Source organism: Taudactylus pleione, unplaced genomic scaffold (genome assembly GCF_031769625.1).
Source record: "Taudactylus pleione unplaced genomic scaffold, aTauple2 ptg000008l, whole genome shotgun sequence".
Lineage (NCBI taxonomy): Eukaryota > Metazoa > Chordata > Amphibia > Anura > Myobatrachidae > Taudactylus > Taudactylus pleione.
Genome location: NW_028284411.1, coordinates 2,508,946 through 2,525,000, shown reverse-complemented (window position 1 = coordinate 2,525,000; position 16,055 = coordinate 2,508,946). Strand labels below are relative to the sequence as shown.

At 45.7% G+C, this 16,055-nt stretch overlaps 1 protein-coding gene across 3 annotated transcripts in view; it reads right to left on the bottom strand.

The window, feature by feature from the left end:
- The window catches only part of ADD3 (adducin 3), a 103,148-nt gene that overhangs the window by 57,503 nt on the left and 29,590 nt on the right, over window positions 1-16,055 (bottom strand). For 2 of the 3 annotated variants that reach the window (XM_088464522.1, XM_088464728.1), the window contains exon 2: window positions 4,218-4,254. The gene's annotated coding sequence lies outside the window, so the exon portion shown is untranslated. Of the gene's footprint in view, window positions 1-3,745; window positions 3,823-4,217; window positions 4,255-16,055 lie in introns of those variants that run through there. The other variant, XM_088464700.1, reaches the window with a different exon arrangement.

Genomic DNA, 16,055 nt, shown 5'->3' with positions numbered 1-16,055 from the left:
CCGGGGGAGCGGTAAAGGTAGCGGTGTGACCGTCTGAAGTGTCCTAAGGATGCTCCGGACGGCCCTGCTGCAGGGTACATTCTAGGCAACCTGCTGGCCAGATGAGGATAGCAGAAAAAAGCTCAGAGGGCCAGACCAAATGATTCCGGGGGCCAGACGGCCCCCGGGCCTGAGGTTCCCTATCCCTGCTGTATAGAGAATGACAGTAAGAATGATTTAGGATTAGCATTCAATCAATGACTCACAATATTTACAGAGCAAACAATCGCACAACGCCAGCACGCTGGGATGGATCATTTCTTCAAATCTTGAGTAAATAAAAAGTGAAGCCCTGAAAACAAACTATGTAGCAATGGTGCCCATGGATTGGGAGCACACAGGACCCTGGCACTGATCATTATTAGGTAGGCTCCCATCATTAGACACAATAGATTACAGCAGAGACCACCTCAGCCAGCAATAGCAGGAATGCAGAGACAACAGCTGGGACAGTATATTCTACAGATCTCACCCCCCCCCCACCCCCCACCACCTTCCACTGAGAGCTCCTCCAGGTAACACTGCTGCCAGAGGACGAGACCGCTGCACACAAAGTCTAAGGACCTACCAGGCAAGACGCATGACGCACATGTGATGAATATCGTTATACTGCAGCTGAACTCAAATGTTACAATACAAAATAAAGAATTATTAATACATACAAAATTTGAATAAAATAATATGGAGTAAAGTGTTGCCTTCTTGCCTCTCTATCCTAATCAAAATCCAGAGAGCTTCAACTTTAAACGTATTTAAAATATGGAATTGAAATAATAAATCCTGTCACTAGGAGCCAGTGACATCACTGAGAAGGCAGCCTATCCAGTCACTAGGAGCCAGTGACATCACTGAGAAGGCAGCCTATCCAGTCACTAGGAGCCAGTGACATCACTGAGAAGGCAGCCTATCCAGTCACTAGGAGCCAGTGACATCACTGAGAAGGCAGCCTATCCAGTCAGTGGGACAGAGTGACATCACTGAGAAGACAGCCTAGCCAGTCATTGGGACACAGTGACATCACTGTGAAGGCAGCCTATCCAGTCACTGGGACACAGTGACATCACTGAGAAGGCAGCCTATCCAGTCACTGGGACACAGTGACATCACTGAGAAGGCAGCCTATCCAGTCACTGGGACACAGTGACATCACTGAGAAGGCAGCCTATCCAGTCCTTGGGACACAGTGACATCACTGAGAAGGCAGCCTATCCAGTCCTTGGGACACAGTGACATCACTGAGAAGGCAGCCTATCCAGTCCTTGGGACACAGTGACATCACTGAGAAGGCAGCCTATCCAGTCCTTGGGACACAGTGACATCAACGAGAATGCAGCCTATCCAATCACTAGCAGCCAGTGACACGGTGAATGCAGCCTATCCAATCACTAAGAGCCAGTGACATCACTGAGAAGGCAGCCTATCCAGTCACTGGGACACAGTGACATCACTGAGAAGGCAGCCTATCCAGTCACTGGGACACAGTGACATCACTGAGAAAGCAGCCTATCCAGTCACTGGGACACAGTGACATCACTGAGAAGGCAGCCTATCCAGTCACTGGGACACAGTGACATCACTGTGAAGTCACTAGGGGCCACCGACATCACCAAGGCACTTCCTATTTAATGGATGTAGTCACTGTATATAAAGTGACAGGTAGACTTGAACGCATCTCCTCGTTTTGAACAGCTTAGAGACAGATTATCCATGGTCTCCTCTCATTACCCTGCACACAGTCTAATAATAACAGTGGTTTTATGTGAATCATGGGCTCTGTGCAACCACAAATGAGGTGGAATGTATGTGTGCTGCGCTGGGACATGCAGTGCACCAAGCTCCAGGATCCCCCTCATCCCTTGCAGCTCGGCGTTCTCCATAACATCAGATGGGAGCATTAACTCCTCACTGGCCGAGACTGTCACCCTATAGCGCATTAGCAATCTATGGGGGATACCTTTAAATGACTGCAAGGACATCACAGGGTTTGTATTTTCTTCACTTTCTGAATAAACGATTCCATTTTGTCGCAATAAGTCCTGAGCACAAGGGAGACTGTTCCATGGATCAATCACTAAAACGCTCTGACATGTTCTAGAAATAATCTTTACGTTTATGAATACCGCCTTCCTGAGCTCCATTAATACTTACTCCTCTAAGACGGATACTTTCCCCATTTCAAGCCTTTCCTGGTAAATTCTCTTACGCAGCTCCTGCGCCATTTTAGCCGCTCTTCTCAATCTTTATTTTGTTCAAGTTCTCCAGAACGAAACACCGTAAAACAGGTGAGGTTTGAACAGTGACCCATTGATCAACAGATTACTGATCGACTAATGACCCCTATCAATAGGTTTAAACAAATAAATAAATCAGAATTCAACATGTGGGGTCACTGCTACATGAATTAATATCCCAGCGATGGGGATTGTTCCGTCATTCAAGGGATTAAGGGAGTAGTAAAACACTCACAAAAGAAAAGAAAAAAAAAAATCTGTCGTGCTACAAAGCATTCCCTGGGAATGAGATATAAAAGCGCATGACGTGATGGACACCGTCACTAAATCATTACTGTACTTCCTCAGATCTACGCCAGTACAGGGCTCAAATGACATTAGTTGATTTGCACGTACGACCGATCAGTAGCAAGATAATGAAAAGCTTTAAAGTGTAATATGACGACCGAACCCTTTAATCATAGCCTGATCTCTGTGTACACAAACAACGTAAGGTGGCAACGTGGTTACTATAAGAGTACAAAGACACACTCAAGTCACAGAAATCTGCACCCACTGTGCTGCAGAGGAACCCACCTCACAGGGGAACCCCACACACCCACGTTCAGACCTGCGGGAAAAGACACGAGAGAACAGGGCCACCCCCGAATGACGAGCCCCTCGCTCAGCGACGTTCCCACCAGTCCGCTCCCCGACAATAGTTTCTCCCAATGTTTCATCAGATTGTCAGAAATCCTGATGCTCTCTGTTGAGTTTCTTAAAGCAGTTTTGTGCATAGACGGTCCTTATATCATGAAATCGTGTATATACAACACATTACCAGCCCACGGAAAACATTTTGGATGAATCCTTTGCGATCAAATATATTCCTATACTAAGGGGCACAATTCAATTCAACGCAAATTGAATAGCGCCGGGAAGGAGCTCCAGGAGCTATTCAATTCAGCGCGGTGATATGTCTGAGAACGCTTATTCTCACGCTTTAAACATGGTGTTTATTCGCGAGAACGGGCATTCTCTGACTTAACTGCCTGGCGCCAGGAGTTTTGTTGGATCTCTGCTCAATAGAAATCCTTAGTCGGGCTTAGTCGCTGCGGGAGCTCCTCCCCGGCACTATTCAATATGCGTTGAATTGAATCGTGCCCCTTTGTGCTTAATGTTGTCATTTTTTTTTAGCGGTTTGATGGGGTATCACTCACGAGTTCTGCCTGCAGCCAATATGCTATTCAATGCGCGTTGAACCCAAAGAATACATATATAACGTTACACGTTGGAACACAGAGAGAAAAATACAAGCTGGACAAAGACCAGACCTTGTCCATGCTAATAAAATTCCAATAATGTGAGAACAGACATTTGCCTTAGGGGAAAGGAAGGGGGTGGCAGCCATTTTTGTGGGAGGGGCTAATATTCATGAGCGCGCAAGCCTATGCCATCACTAGGAACCAGTGACATCACTCGGGCACAAAACTTACATGTAGGTTTGTTTTCCATGTTATCTCTATTCACTTCCCAAACATGTGGAACACATTAAATACGGGCGTCTCTGCATTCTGTTCTAAGAAACCATTCTGGCTGAAATGAGTCTGAAAGACGCCAGAAAAATTGTAAATGAGGACGAACATTAGAAAACACTGAAAGTATCAGTTCAATGTCTTTTAGCCAGTCTTCATCGGATAGTCACCCCCCTTCCCCACTCCTCGCGCTAAAAACACACCGGTATGTGCAAGTGAGCCCTTACCATGTAACGTGCTGATTTTTGCTTCTTATGGGCCACTAAATCCTTAATACGAAGCCTGTATCTGGGGCGTGGGTGGAGGCGGATGAGACATAAAAATGTGCCAATGTCTATTTAGTCCATATGGTGCGCTCTCTTGTACATATATAATTATAGCAATACATCTTCTCTATTTTTGCCTGTGAAACAGAGTTAAAAGTGACACTTACCCAAATGTATTCCCAGGAGAAACGTTCAGCTCTTCACCTAAAGAAAAACAAATCAATAATGAGATGAGAGTAAGCTCCCAGGGTCAGTATATCCCACAGTGTAATCACAACAACTAACAATGACAACACAAATTACTATATACTCCACTTAAGCGTAAACCTTAATAAGAATACACAGCACTAATCCTGTCCAACGTGACATTGGTCTCATTGCTTACTAACAAATGACATCTGTAAAAAGCTACTCAGGAGCAGGAAGAGGAGAGGGTAGGAAGGGGGGGGGGGGTTCTCTACATTGTATCACTCAGTAACAGGTTTCAGCCTGCAGGGCAGCATAAATGTAACATAACTGTGCAGACAGATGTATTCACATCGAGGGCCCTGTATCCCCCCACGAGCTTACTCATAATGGCAGAATGTACTACAGTACATATAGTTCCTTGGAGACGATTACTGCAGTGATCAGGGATTGTATCATGGCCAAAGCGCGGGTATTCACTTCCATACTGTCCGGTCCGAACGCCTGACGCCATAAAGCGCGAACATTCCACTAGCGCAAGATTGAGCCTCTCAATATTTTGCATGCAGCACTCACATGTATCCCATGCTAACCTGTAAGTTCTCGCACTGACGCCTGCGCATACACGCCGGCCAGTAAAGAAAAGAAGATTTCGGAAGGGATTCAGTAGGTGCACGCGAATGGCGATACGCACGTGGACGATTTTGGATGTACGGCACATGCGTCCAGGTGGTTACCGCACGGAGATGAGGAACGTATTTAAATACAAGAGCCGTGGTTTTCACTGAGCGTTCCCGAGAGGTAACAAGGAGGCGGCAAGCCAAACACGAGCATGTCGCTGACAGCGGTTGCGTTTAGAGTTGCAGTAGCGCTGACACAGGACGCCATTCAGATGGAATTGCACCTGCCGTGTGATTGGTGCAATCTTCTAAAGACGCACAGAGACAGAATAACGCAGCTGCAAGTAGGTGTCTCAGCGCAATCAGAATCGGTTACGGCATTAGCGTTAAGGTGCGACACGGCCATGTCTGTCTATGGATCAGGCTCTATGGGCACTCTCTTAAGCAAACCTCTGCTTTTACTTACATTTTTAAATTCTGAGACGTAGAGAAGGATTAACTCCCAAATTCTTCCCAATTCCGTTGCTCCAAACATCAAAATGCAGAAAACATTTTTGTACAACACAAACGCTAATTGCAGAGGTCCCCTAGCTCCGCCATTACAGTCCAGGTGTTAAGGATATCCAAGCTTGAGCAGGGGTGACTTAATGAGTACCTCAGTCAATTTGATTTAACCATCTGGACACAAGCATGGATATCTTTAAAACCCTGACTGTAATGGCGGAATCACTAATTGTGCTGGCCGCCAGCGGCTTTACGGAAATCGATAACCTGCGTGAAGACAAATTGTAGATGTCTGGTAGAAGTGAGAGCAAAATAACATCGCAAACGATAGTGAAATGCAGTTTCTAGGCCGATAGATAAAAATGAAAAAAATTCACAACAATGGAAAAAAAAAAAATACAGAGTTTGCGAGGGCCCCGCTCAGCTGACACAGGCGCCTCTCTCTTATCAGTAGTTTCTCCAAACAACCCGAAACAAGTTTTGACAAATTACCGTCTTAGGAAATATTGAGCCTAAATCTCAGCGTAGGCAGATCTCCTCTAATTTCCCCATATCATTAACAGCGACTTACACGTAGCTTTGCAGATTAGCCAAAATCACAGCAAGAATGCAGGCTGCTGGGAAAACACCACCACAAGTACCAGGAACTAAGGCAGGGAACGTAGGTGACCCCATTCCCCAATCACAACTGATCTACAGCAAATTGACTTAACTATGACTCCGCTGGTCAATAGGTGAAAACCATAAAACACTTTATAAAGAATAGGGCATGCCATTGCCTGGAGATAAATGATCCCCTGAACCCCAAAAGTAAGATGTTCAAATACGAATCATAAAAGGTAAAACATTGTTTAGCAAACCTTTCACTGATATTATAAGTACAAACTCAATAGTTGTCCCTACCCCCATAATCTAGATTACATACCGAGGAGGTCCCCCTACCAGGTCAAAGAGTACAAAGACTGCAGTCGTTTTAGTTACAGGGACATCACTGGCCCCTTTATACGAACAGACCAATTCCACGCTTTGCACTCTGTGTCGACTTGCGGCAGAGGAGTGAGAAAGAGCATGGGTTACTTACTTAGAGCCGTATTCAATTTGAGCGAGCGGAGCCGCGATACTTTTCCGTGTCCCAGACTTTGCCTACTTTGTCTGTTTTGTAGGCGGAAAAGTATCGCGCGCGTGCCCGCTTTACCCCGTACTCAATTTGAAAGTAGGCGAAGACGGGACCTGGCGAAACTTGACCAGGCGGAAAGTGCTGTCAGATTTGGGGAAATAAGCCTGACACCTCCCAAAAGATGCTCTGACATGGGGGTTCCCTATGGTACCCCCCGATTTGGCTTGCTGCAGGTATTTGGTCTTTTTAAATGGCCTTAATAGCTGCTAAATAGCGTTTCTCTATACGTGGTGCAGAATAGTATTCAGGAGTATTTTTTCCTGAAAATAACTTATCCCAGCAAATTTGGTGTACATGAATATGGGGGTCAGTATATTTAAAAGTTGCTAAAGTAAAGTTGAAAAATTGTGAAAAATCCACCTGCTGCAAGCCCCTGCAATAAAAAAAAACAAAAAACACCTGGGGCATACTTGGGGACCCCCCCAGAGTCAAGTTCGCAAGTTTTTAACTTTGAAAAAGGGGGCAAGAAGAAAGGTTGGGGTACAAAGTAATTTTTTGGGGTGTCCTTAAGTGTTTAAAACATTTTTGACACAGTTTACCTTTGGGGGACTGTCTGAAGGCTGCAGGGGGGTTCCCGCAACGTTGCACCCCAAAACCCCAATTCTGCACTTTTTTTTGCCTGCTATTCATAGGCGAAACTTTTTCACCTATTACATTACATTGACTTTCCGCCTAGGCGAAAAGTCTTTCGAATTGAATACGGGGTAAGGTCAAAACAGGCGACAAAGTATCGCGGATCCGGACTTCTCGCCTCAAATTGAATACGGGCCTTAGTACAAACACTAGTTATTTTCAGGTAGGTTATCCAAGCTCAGTAATATACAACCTCGATGCCCGATACTGACCTTGCCTCTTCATTTCGACAGCTGCTAGACCTACGGTAATTTAAAATCCTATAAACCCAAGTTCTCATACCAGCTATCTAAGGAGCATAAACCGGTTCTTGCTTTACTAACCGCAGGCTTAAATGTGTTAATTTCCCGGAAGCTGTGAGTGGGTATCCCCGAGGTGACACTTCCCCAATGTCTTCCTGGCACATCAACGGATTTCATTGTTTGCACAGTGCAGGAAGCCTTTTTGCAGGATGGACCAATATTCAGCCCACAAGGCATAGGGCAGGGCCGTGTGTCACACGAGGGCATTACCCAGCATGCACCGGCAACAGGGGGAGACAAGAAAGCTGGTGCACAGGTGTTTGTGAAAAGGTGTTGGAATCCATTGCAGCCAATCAGATTCTGCCTCCTTTATGCTAAGTTAGAAGACGTCCGATTGGTTGCCAACGTTACAGCAATTTATGTCAGTTGACAATGCGCCAGGTACATAAGTGTCTCCCAGTATAAGCAAGCGTAAGAAATGTACATACAACACTACGCAGCTCACTCGCAGCAACGTAAACAGCTCATTTACCAGTAATATATGAGACGGCGATATACACAGCGTTAACCTGCTTAACCACAATTCACCAGTAATATAAAGACAATAAAAGAAAAACTTGTATGTCCGAGTTGGGAAATTCTGCCCCTGCACATGGGAACGCTGCGAGGTGGGCAGAACGAGCTTTCTTTTCCTAAAAGCCAGATTTTCCGCAGCGCTCTAATGTGCTTTTATTATGGTGTGCAGAGACTGCTCGCTACTAGACACCGAGACCTCTTGGGAAAATAAAAAGTTACTGGTAGAAGTGAATCGATTTCCAGAAAGAGATGGAGAAACCATTAGACAGTAGTCAGCGCAGACTTCAAAGTAGACGGCTCAAATCTCTGCAGGGTCAGCAAGTCGGGTAACCCGAGCGCACAATTCACATACCAGAGAGACCGTGATCGCGTTCCTGTTATTATTACCCATGTGCAGGAACAGTAGCCCAAAACCTTTTATAGACGTTCTGCTATAACCCTTATGTACAGTATATGACAGAGGAATTCTCTCACCCAACACACACACAGTCCCTGGGCAATTACATTTATACAGGGGACTGAGCTAGGAGGGGAACTCTACAATCTGATCCCTTCAGCTTACACTACTGTTTACACACTAGTCCACTGTTATGCGGCATGAGACACACAAACTAAATATAATATATATATATATATATATATATATATATCTCCATGCTTTGAGGGGAGAAATAGTAGCAGGGTGAAGACACAGACATTTTAATTATATATATGCATACACACACACACTATATATATAAAAATTCAAGCAGTACTACTGTAAACTCAAGACTAAAGGGGCCTATCCATTAGACGACTTTCTGAACGATGCGACCAAAACCAGGAAGTTTTGGTCGGAGCGTTCAGAGAGCCATCTAATGGATAGCCGGCAAGGACCAGCGATGCGCGTGCACGCCGGGTCCTTGCCGACACCGACCGTCTGTGGAACATGCCCGTCAACCTGATGACGATCGTCAGGTTCGGCTTGTTCTCAGACAGGAGGTCGTCTCCTGCACTGAATGACGTTCAGTGAACGCCGTTCAGTGCGAGCACCGCACCTAGGTGACCTGAAGGACTGAACGCTAGTTTTTCAGGTCGCCTAATGGATAGGCCCCATAAGCATCAGCAGATAAGACTGTTGTAAAATGTGCTTACACGGGAAGGGCAAGTTTATGACATCCATCGCTTTACACAACACAAAGTCTACACTGAGAGGTTTGCAATGTATCAGGTGTTAGTGGAAGGAAACAATGACAAAGAGGTCAGGACTGTTATATATAACAAAACAAAAAACACGACTATAGCTTACTTTTCTGATATGAGCCACTAATAATTGTTCACACAATTCACACCCTCCCGAAATGTCCGCCAGGCTCCGAAAATTTCCCCCCCGACTCCTGGGAGAGACGGTCATCCTCCCAGATCCCACCCACTACCTTAACGAAGTGAGCAGGTCAATGTCCATGTAAGCTCCTCCTTCCTAGCATGAAAGCCTCCTCCAGCGACTGTAACACTATAACGTAGCGTTTCGAATGCAGATACACCCGCAGTCGCACACAGAACAGACATGCAGCGTATCATTTTACTCAGCAGAAGCTGCTTGTGCTAAATATTAGCTTCGTTGTGCGAATAAGCCGCACTGGAGGGTAAAAAGTCACACGGAGCTCCCGCGTTGTGTAGCGCATGGAGGATAGATGTGGACACATCTGTACATTCCTGTCCGAATTTAGGGTACTTGCTCTTTAAATATACTGCAGACTGCTGTGATCTTAGATGCAGAGCCCATATTACATTACCCTGCTTATCTGTCACATAGACTGCTGGAATTCACACCCTATTTCTGCCAGGTTTAAATGGGCAACTTATCCCAGGAATTCAGTGCAGCCTTTCACCAGGGAATGTGCCCCAGCTTACAGCACAGAGGATGCCGGGGCAGCAGCGTTACCCTGACCTCGGATTTCTGTGGTGGGTTCCCAGGCTCGGAGACCCTGCACAGTAATCTAACGAGCCGGCTGCTGAAGTCTGCAATATTCTGCTTTCTTGCATTAGATGAACCGATTATATGTCAGAATTCTGCCAGCCATGGACGACGGACACAGAACCCATCATTTCCCTGTGATTGTAAAACATTGTAACACACAAAACAGTAAGGCTTCAATGCTCCGTGACTTAAATCGATCATACATGAATATTGTATGTGCTAATTATTCCCAACCCTAGGGACACATTGTGAACATCCGTGTGGCTTACGATGGTGCATACCTCTGCAATGTACCTCGGAACTCTGGGCCTTTCCCATGTGTACACACTACGATAAATGATTACTAGGGTTTGTCTCTAAGTGGCTGGTCGCAGGAAGAGCTTGGGACAGGGAGCCAGGTGTGTGATGGAGGAAATCGCGTATTTCCAACAAAGTGCCCATTTACCCCCTGCCAGCTGGCTCTCAGACCGGTCTATTCAATTTTCTCCCAAATACCGGAGGGGGGCGGGCGCTCGGAAGTGCTAGTGTCACAGTTCTTCATGCGGATACTTTGTGCTTCCTCTCTGATCCCATTTAAAAACACCGGTCAGTAGGGATGGTGCAAAGGAATCCTTATTATAAGTCAAGAGAAAGGATGGAGGAGAAGTACCAACCGATCAGCTCCTGTTATTTTTCAAACACAGCCTGTGACATGACAGTTAGGAGCTGAGTGTCTGGCAGTTTATCACTTTCCAGAGCTTAGTATATCTCCCCCAGCGCCTGTAAACTGACAGCTAGGAGCAGATTGGTTGGTACTTTATCACACTCCAAGGTCTAGTACATCTCCCCCATAGTGTGAACAGGTGACTGGGCAAGAGGGTAACTATAACATGAAGGTCCCCCCCTCCTGCCACTTTAGCAGCACCCCTTCTCCTAAATACTACTTGGGTCTATCGTGAAACAATCAGGAGAACGAGGGGATGCCTGGGACGGCTTTAATTGCTTTGGGTAAAGCTCTTCTCCCAATAAGCAACTGGTAGACACACTACAAATCCCATTAGAAGTATAGGAAGATTCCATCTTCACCAGCTGACAGCGATTTCCAATGTACTGTGGACCCTCTCCACCAATGTATCCCCTTTGCATGGAACGTCCCCCTATTGCCCACTACAAATCCCAGACACTGATGCGAATTATCTCCCATCGCCAAAGTCAGCGCTAATCACAGAGCAAAGACGTCTATCGTTACTTACCATATTCTGTAGTCGTACAATTGATAAAATACGCACGTGTAGAGCGCACTCTGATTTTGGGAGCTTACGTTCTAGCGTTCTGTCGGAACGTTAAGTTCACGCCACTTTCTAATAAGTTTATGCACTGGACCTCGGCTGTGATCATTGATAAACCGCACGGTAAAGAACCCGATCATTGTGTTAGTTACATACGGTGATAAATGCACCTGTTCCGCTGCTCCCTCTAAACTGTGCAACATGAAAAAATAAATGTCATTTCTTGAGCGTTTCACCCAGCAAGATGGAAAACCTGCTGAACAGAGCAACCCAGGGCAGAGGGCTCATTACCACCGCTCCTGAGCGCACGGCTGAGAAGAAACAGTAGCCAGTTACTTTTATTGCCCTTGTATCTTTCTGCAGTGGCAACAGGATTGTCTATATAATCTACACAAATAACCTCTTCTGACGTATCCTATTCCTGATAACCGATTGACACTGTGACAAAATATCTCCTATATATGTGTATATAATCCATTTTGTCACAATATCCATCAGTTATCACTGTCAGGGATATGATATGACAGTAAAACAGATATAGACAAACTTTGAAGCATCAGGAACTATTGTGGTATATATCACAGACCTATATATGTGATCTTCTCTTCTATATGACATTATACGAATTACAAATGTACATAAAACAGAACACGTGCACATGGGACTGACCGCGGTGCAGACGTGAGACAGAGGGGTAGAGATGCCGCTGACTGTAATGGTGCGTACACACGTAGCGATATAAATGAGCGTTTGAACGATAATATTGTTAAAATCGTTTATTTTTAGGTCTCTACCAACTCACCATCGACCAGCGGATGCGCGGCCACATATGAATGATAGCGATATCGTCCGTGCATGCGGGTTACTAAAGGGACCAGAGATAGTTGATCGCGGGTCGCTATAGTGGTCGGTGACTTGGTGGTGTGCTGGATGATCCATATCGATCATCCAGCACACCAGGGAGGATGCAGGACGATCAGCCAGCGATATCGTATCGCTGGCTGATTGCTAAGTGTGGTTACACCATAAGAGCTTACAATCTAGAGCAGGGGATAGGCAAAGTCCGGCACTCCAGCTGCTGTGGTACAACACATACCAGCATGCCCTGTGGTAGGGTTTGCTGGAAGGTGTAGTTCTACAGCAGCTAGAATGCAACATGTTAACCTCCCTTGTTCTAGAGAATAGGCAGTGGCTAGAGGGCATGTAGAACAGCTATAAATTTGTTAAATATATATATAGTGCTGTTTAGATGTAATATAAAATATTGAGCACACACATTCTCAGATCACTCAGGGGAGAGAGTCTGTAATATTAAAGACGTGCGAGGACATATGATCATTAGTGTATGACCTGGCCGATTATTAGGATACATACACTGGATGTCGCCATTTATACAACAAAAAATGTAACATGTGCCCGTGAGCTTTAAGATGCCCACACACATACCGACTTTTCATCCAATTTGGCCGATTTCGACGAATCGTGACGACAGATCATGTAAAAAATGGCCAAATTGTGAGTTTCTACTCTTGATCACGATGCCGATGCGCGTCCCCGCTCGTCGTACATCGCATCTTCAGATCTGCCGTGCTGTAGGGCAGATTAGCCAATCTGGGATACAATGCATTTGGCTGCAAAATAGATCTTAAGTCAGATTGGACATTTTTAACTCCAAATCGTGACCACGACTGCCTGGGGAGAGTTCAGGGGAAATCGTGTACATTGGCTGATTGGGAGCAAGTCGGTATGTGTGTGGGCACCTTTAGAGTAATTTGTTAGTGTGACAGCCCACAAAAGCCGATCATACAATCCCATTGGAAAGGATTGCGTTATATGTCCAAATCTCTGCTCAACTCTGATTGGAAGATTACATTGGGGGCCGTTTAACGAGCTGTATACACTTCAAGATATACGAGGCAGCTTGTTCTCACCAGAACTAGACTAACCTACAGGGACCCTGTAATAACACCGTCCACAAGCCAAGTGTAGAGATGAAATGAGGCATAGAATGGACATCCTGAGGGGGGATATTTATCATCCCTAACCTGTCCTGAGTGTCCTCTTCCCTTTAATCCTGGCTGGGAACACAGATCCCACTTGGTTGGAGGGTAAACACCCGGCTCTAGGACTAAGCCCCAGATGTATGTTCTTCTAAGACACGGTAAATAAAAGGGTCTCTCTCCTCCCCCCCTCCCCATCTCCATGATCTGTATAGCTGCATTAGTAAATATACAAAGCAGTCCCTACCAACAGGCAGGGTCTCACGTCTCTGGCCGAATGACAGCATGTAGCACGAGATTTAGCAAAACATATCAAGGGCGGGTACAGATAACTCAACCACCCCACAGCAAAGGCCCAAAATAATCTTAATGGAAGTGGCATCTATTCATACAAGTTATTTATTCATATTTTATGCCAATAAGGCCACCTATGCAGGATCCACCGGCGGGCACGACACCCCAGCCAAGCGGCTGATTATTCTACAATTTTGCATGGTCTACTGGTTGGCTTTTCTGATGCTCCGATTGGCTGCAGGTTAATCAAGTCACCCTAAACTCTAACTCTCTGATTGGTCTCATCCTCAACCTTCTACATTTCTAATTGGCCACAGGTTGGTCGGGTCCCCTTAGCTTTCCTAATGCTCCGATCGGCTACAAGTTGGCTAGGCCCTCCTGGCTTCTGAATGTTCCGATTACCTACAGGTTGGCACTAGGGTTGTCCGCTTGAAGAACGACTACACTCAATTATCACAGACAAATAAAAAAAAATCAAATTGGTGCCTGTACGCTGGTGAAACTCGCTTAAAAAACAAACCACGTTTGGTTAGTTTAGGACACAGAAGAGCAGTCAGTGAACGCACAAAGCCAAAAGCCAATAACCGGGCACTTCCGGAGAAGAGATGCGACTTGCGAAGCGCTTTCAGCTACGCTCAGAGGACTGGTGAACGTCTCGCAACCAGCTTCATCTCTTCGCTGCCGACCACAGGGCTGACGTGACGCAGGCTCTTAAGCTGCGGAAACTGTCACATGACAAAGGACCTTCAGTTTACACGTGACCTTTAATGACCACGCTCCATAAAAGCTAAATGGGCTGCAGGGTCAGGAACGAAGGCCGTGAGCAGCATATAAATTGAGGCCCGGAATTTAAATATTCCATTAAGAGAATGAGAAGCCATTAACGTGTAGGCAATAACAGCAGGAACTAAAAACACATATTGAGTTCTAACACTGCCCTATCTTCCCACCACACCCCTAAACTGTATCTCCCGTTGCTTTCAGAGTCTATTCATTAGGATATATTAATGCCTAAAAAACAAAAACAAAAACTGACTCATTCTTTCAAATTTTGCTATTTAAAAAGTCTAAGAAACGTCACCGGTAACCTTGTCAGGACAGAGATACAGACAAGACGGATGCAGTAACATTCCAGAACGGTGATCGGTAATCTGGTAAACTTTGGGGGGGGGGGGGGCTGCATCGGACGGCCCCTCTAGCTTTCAAAAAAGGGCCGCACATTACCCTTAATCTCAGAATTTAAATGAAAGCATTTGACCAATAAAAGATCTGTAATAGGTGATCAGCGAGCATTTTTTTTTTTAGAAAATTAATACAGGTTAACACAAATCTGACAAAATAGCGCAGGCAGGAGCTTGGCGCTGCAAGTGAAGGCATGGCGGGCGCATACCGCCATAGAGCCGCCTGTTGCTCGCTACTGTTCCCGAAGTTTAATAAGGAACGAGGAAGACTGAGTAGAAAGAAGAAAACGTTAATCAAAGTGACTTTAGCATAAACTCAGAGAAGTTATAATTTTGCATTCTTTATAATATTCCTGCTATCTTACATTACTTAAATTACATTTGTTGTTTGCTAAGAAAGAAAAAGAGAAAACCCAAAAACACGGAGGACTGAGGCCCTGAGCCCGCCGATGATTTTTGCGTTTTATACCCTTGAAGTATAACCATCAGTTAGGGGGGACCTATTAGCATCATATAAAAACGTATTTTTCCTCTAAAACCAGCATGCGCTGTGCTGACAGGAGGATTATAAGACATTATTATACAGATAACACGTAACATACTCAGCCTGAGCGTTTCGTGGCACCAGGCGCTGGCCACAAAACGTACGACAAAGTGGTCAGTCCATCCGTAATGAACGCCACCAAGAAAACGAACACGCGTACACCTGGCTCCTGTTTGTGTAATGTGGAAACGAGAACATGCTTACCAACACTGCCAGGAGGGAAGGGGACGGGGGTTAACCCTGTACTTCCTCCCGGAATTAACCAGTGGTGTGCCAGACCGCACCGCAGTCCTGACAGCTAGCGGAGGTGCTGGTAAGAGTTGAGGATGGGGTCACAGCTGGCCGCCCCAGGCCCTCCCCCTGTGTTTGTGCTGGAAAATGCTCAAGTTCCAGAGTGCTGGCCTTTGAAGTGGGGAAACCTGTTTGGAGACCTTCCGCAGATGTGACGCTCTGTCACCACCACACAAACTGGAGAAACTGGTTTGAATCTTGTCCTCAGCTTTCACTCTAGGTCCTTGTGACTGCAAGAGACGGATTGCCAGCTGTTCTGGCGACATAAGCTCGTGTGAAGGCGAATGATAATAGCGGACGCTTCTCGGGTGTGGTATAGAAGTTTGACAGGTAATAGGTCGCCGATGTATAGGTCGACACCAGATGGTCAACAAACAATATGTCGACAGAGTCAAAAAGTCAACAGAATAAAATGGTCGACACATATGGTCAGTTTTTTTGTGTATTTTAAGCCTAATCCTAACTCTCCCCCAGGTGCTTAACCCTAACCTCAGCCTAACACTAGCCCACCCCCTGGTATCTAACCCTA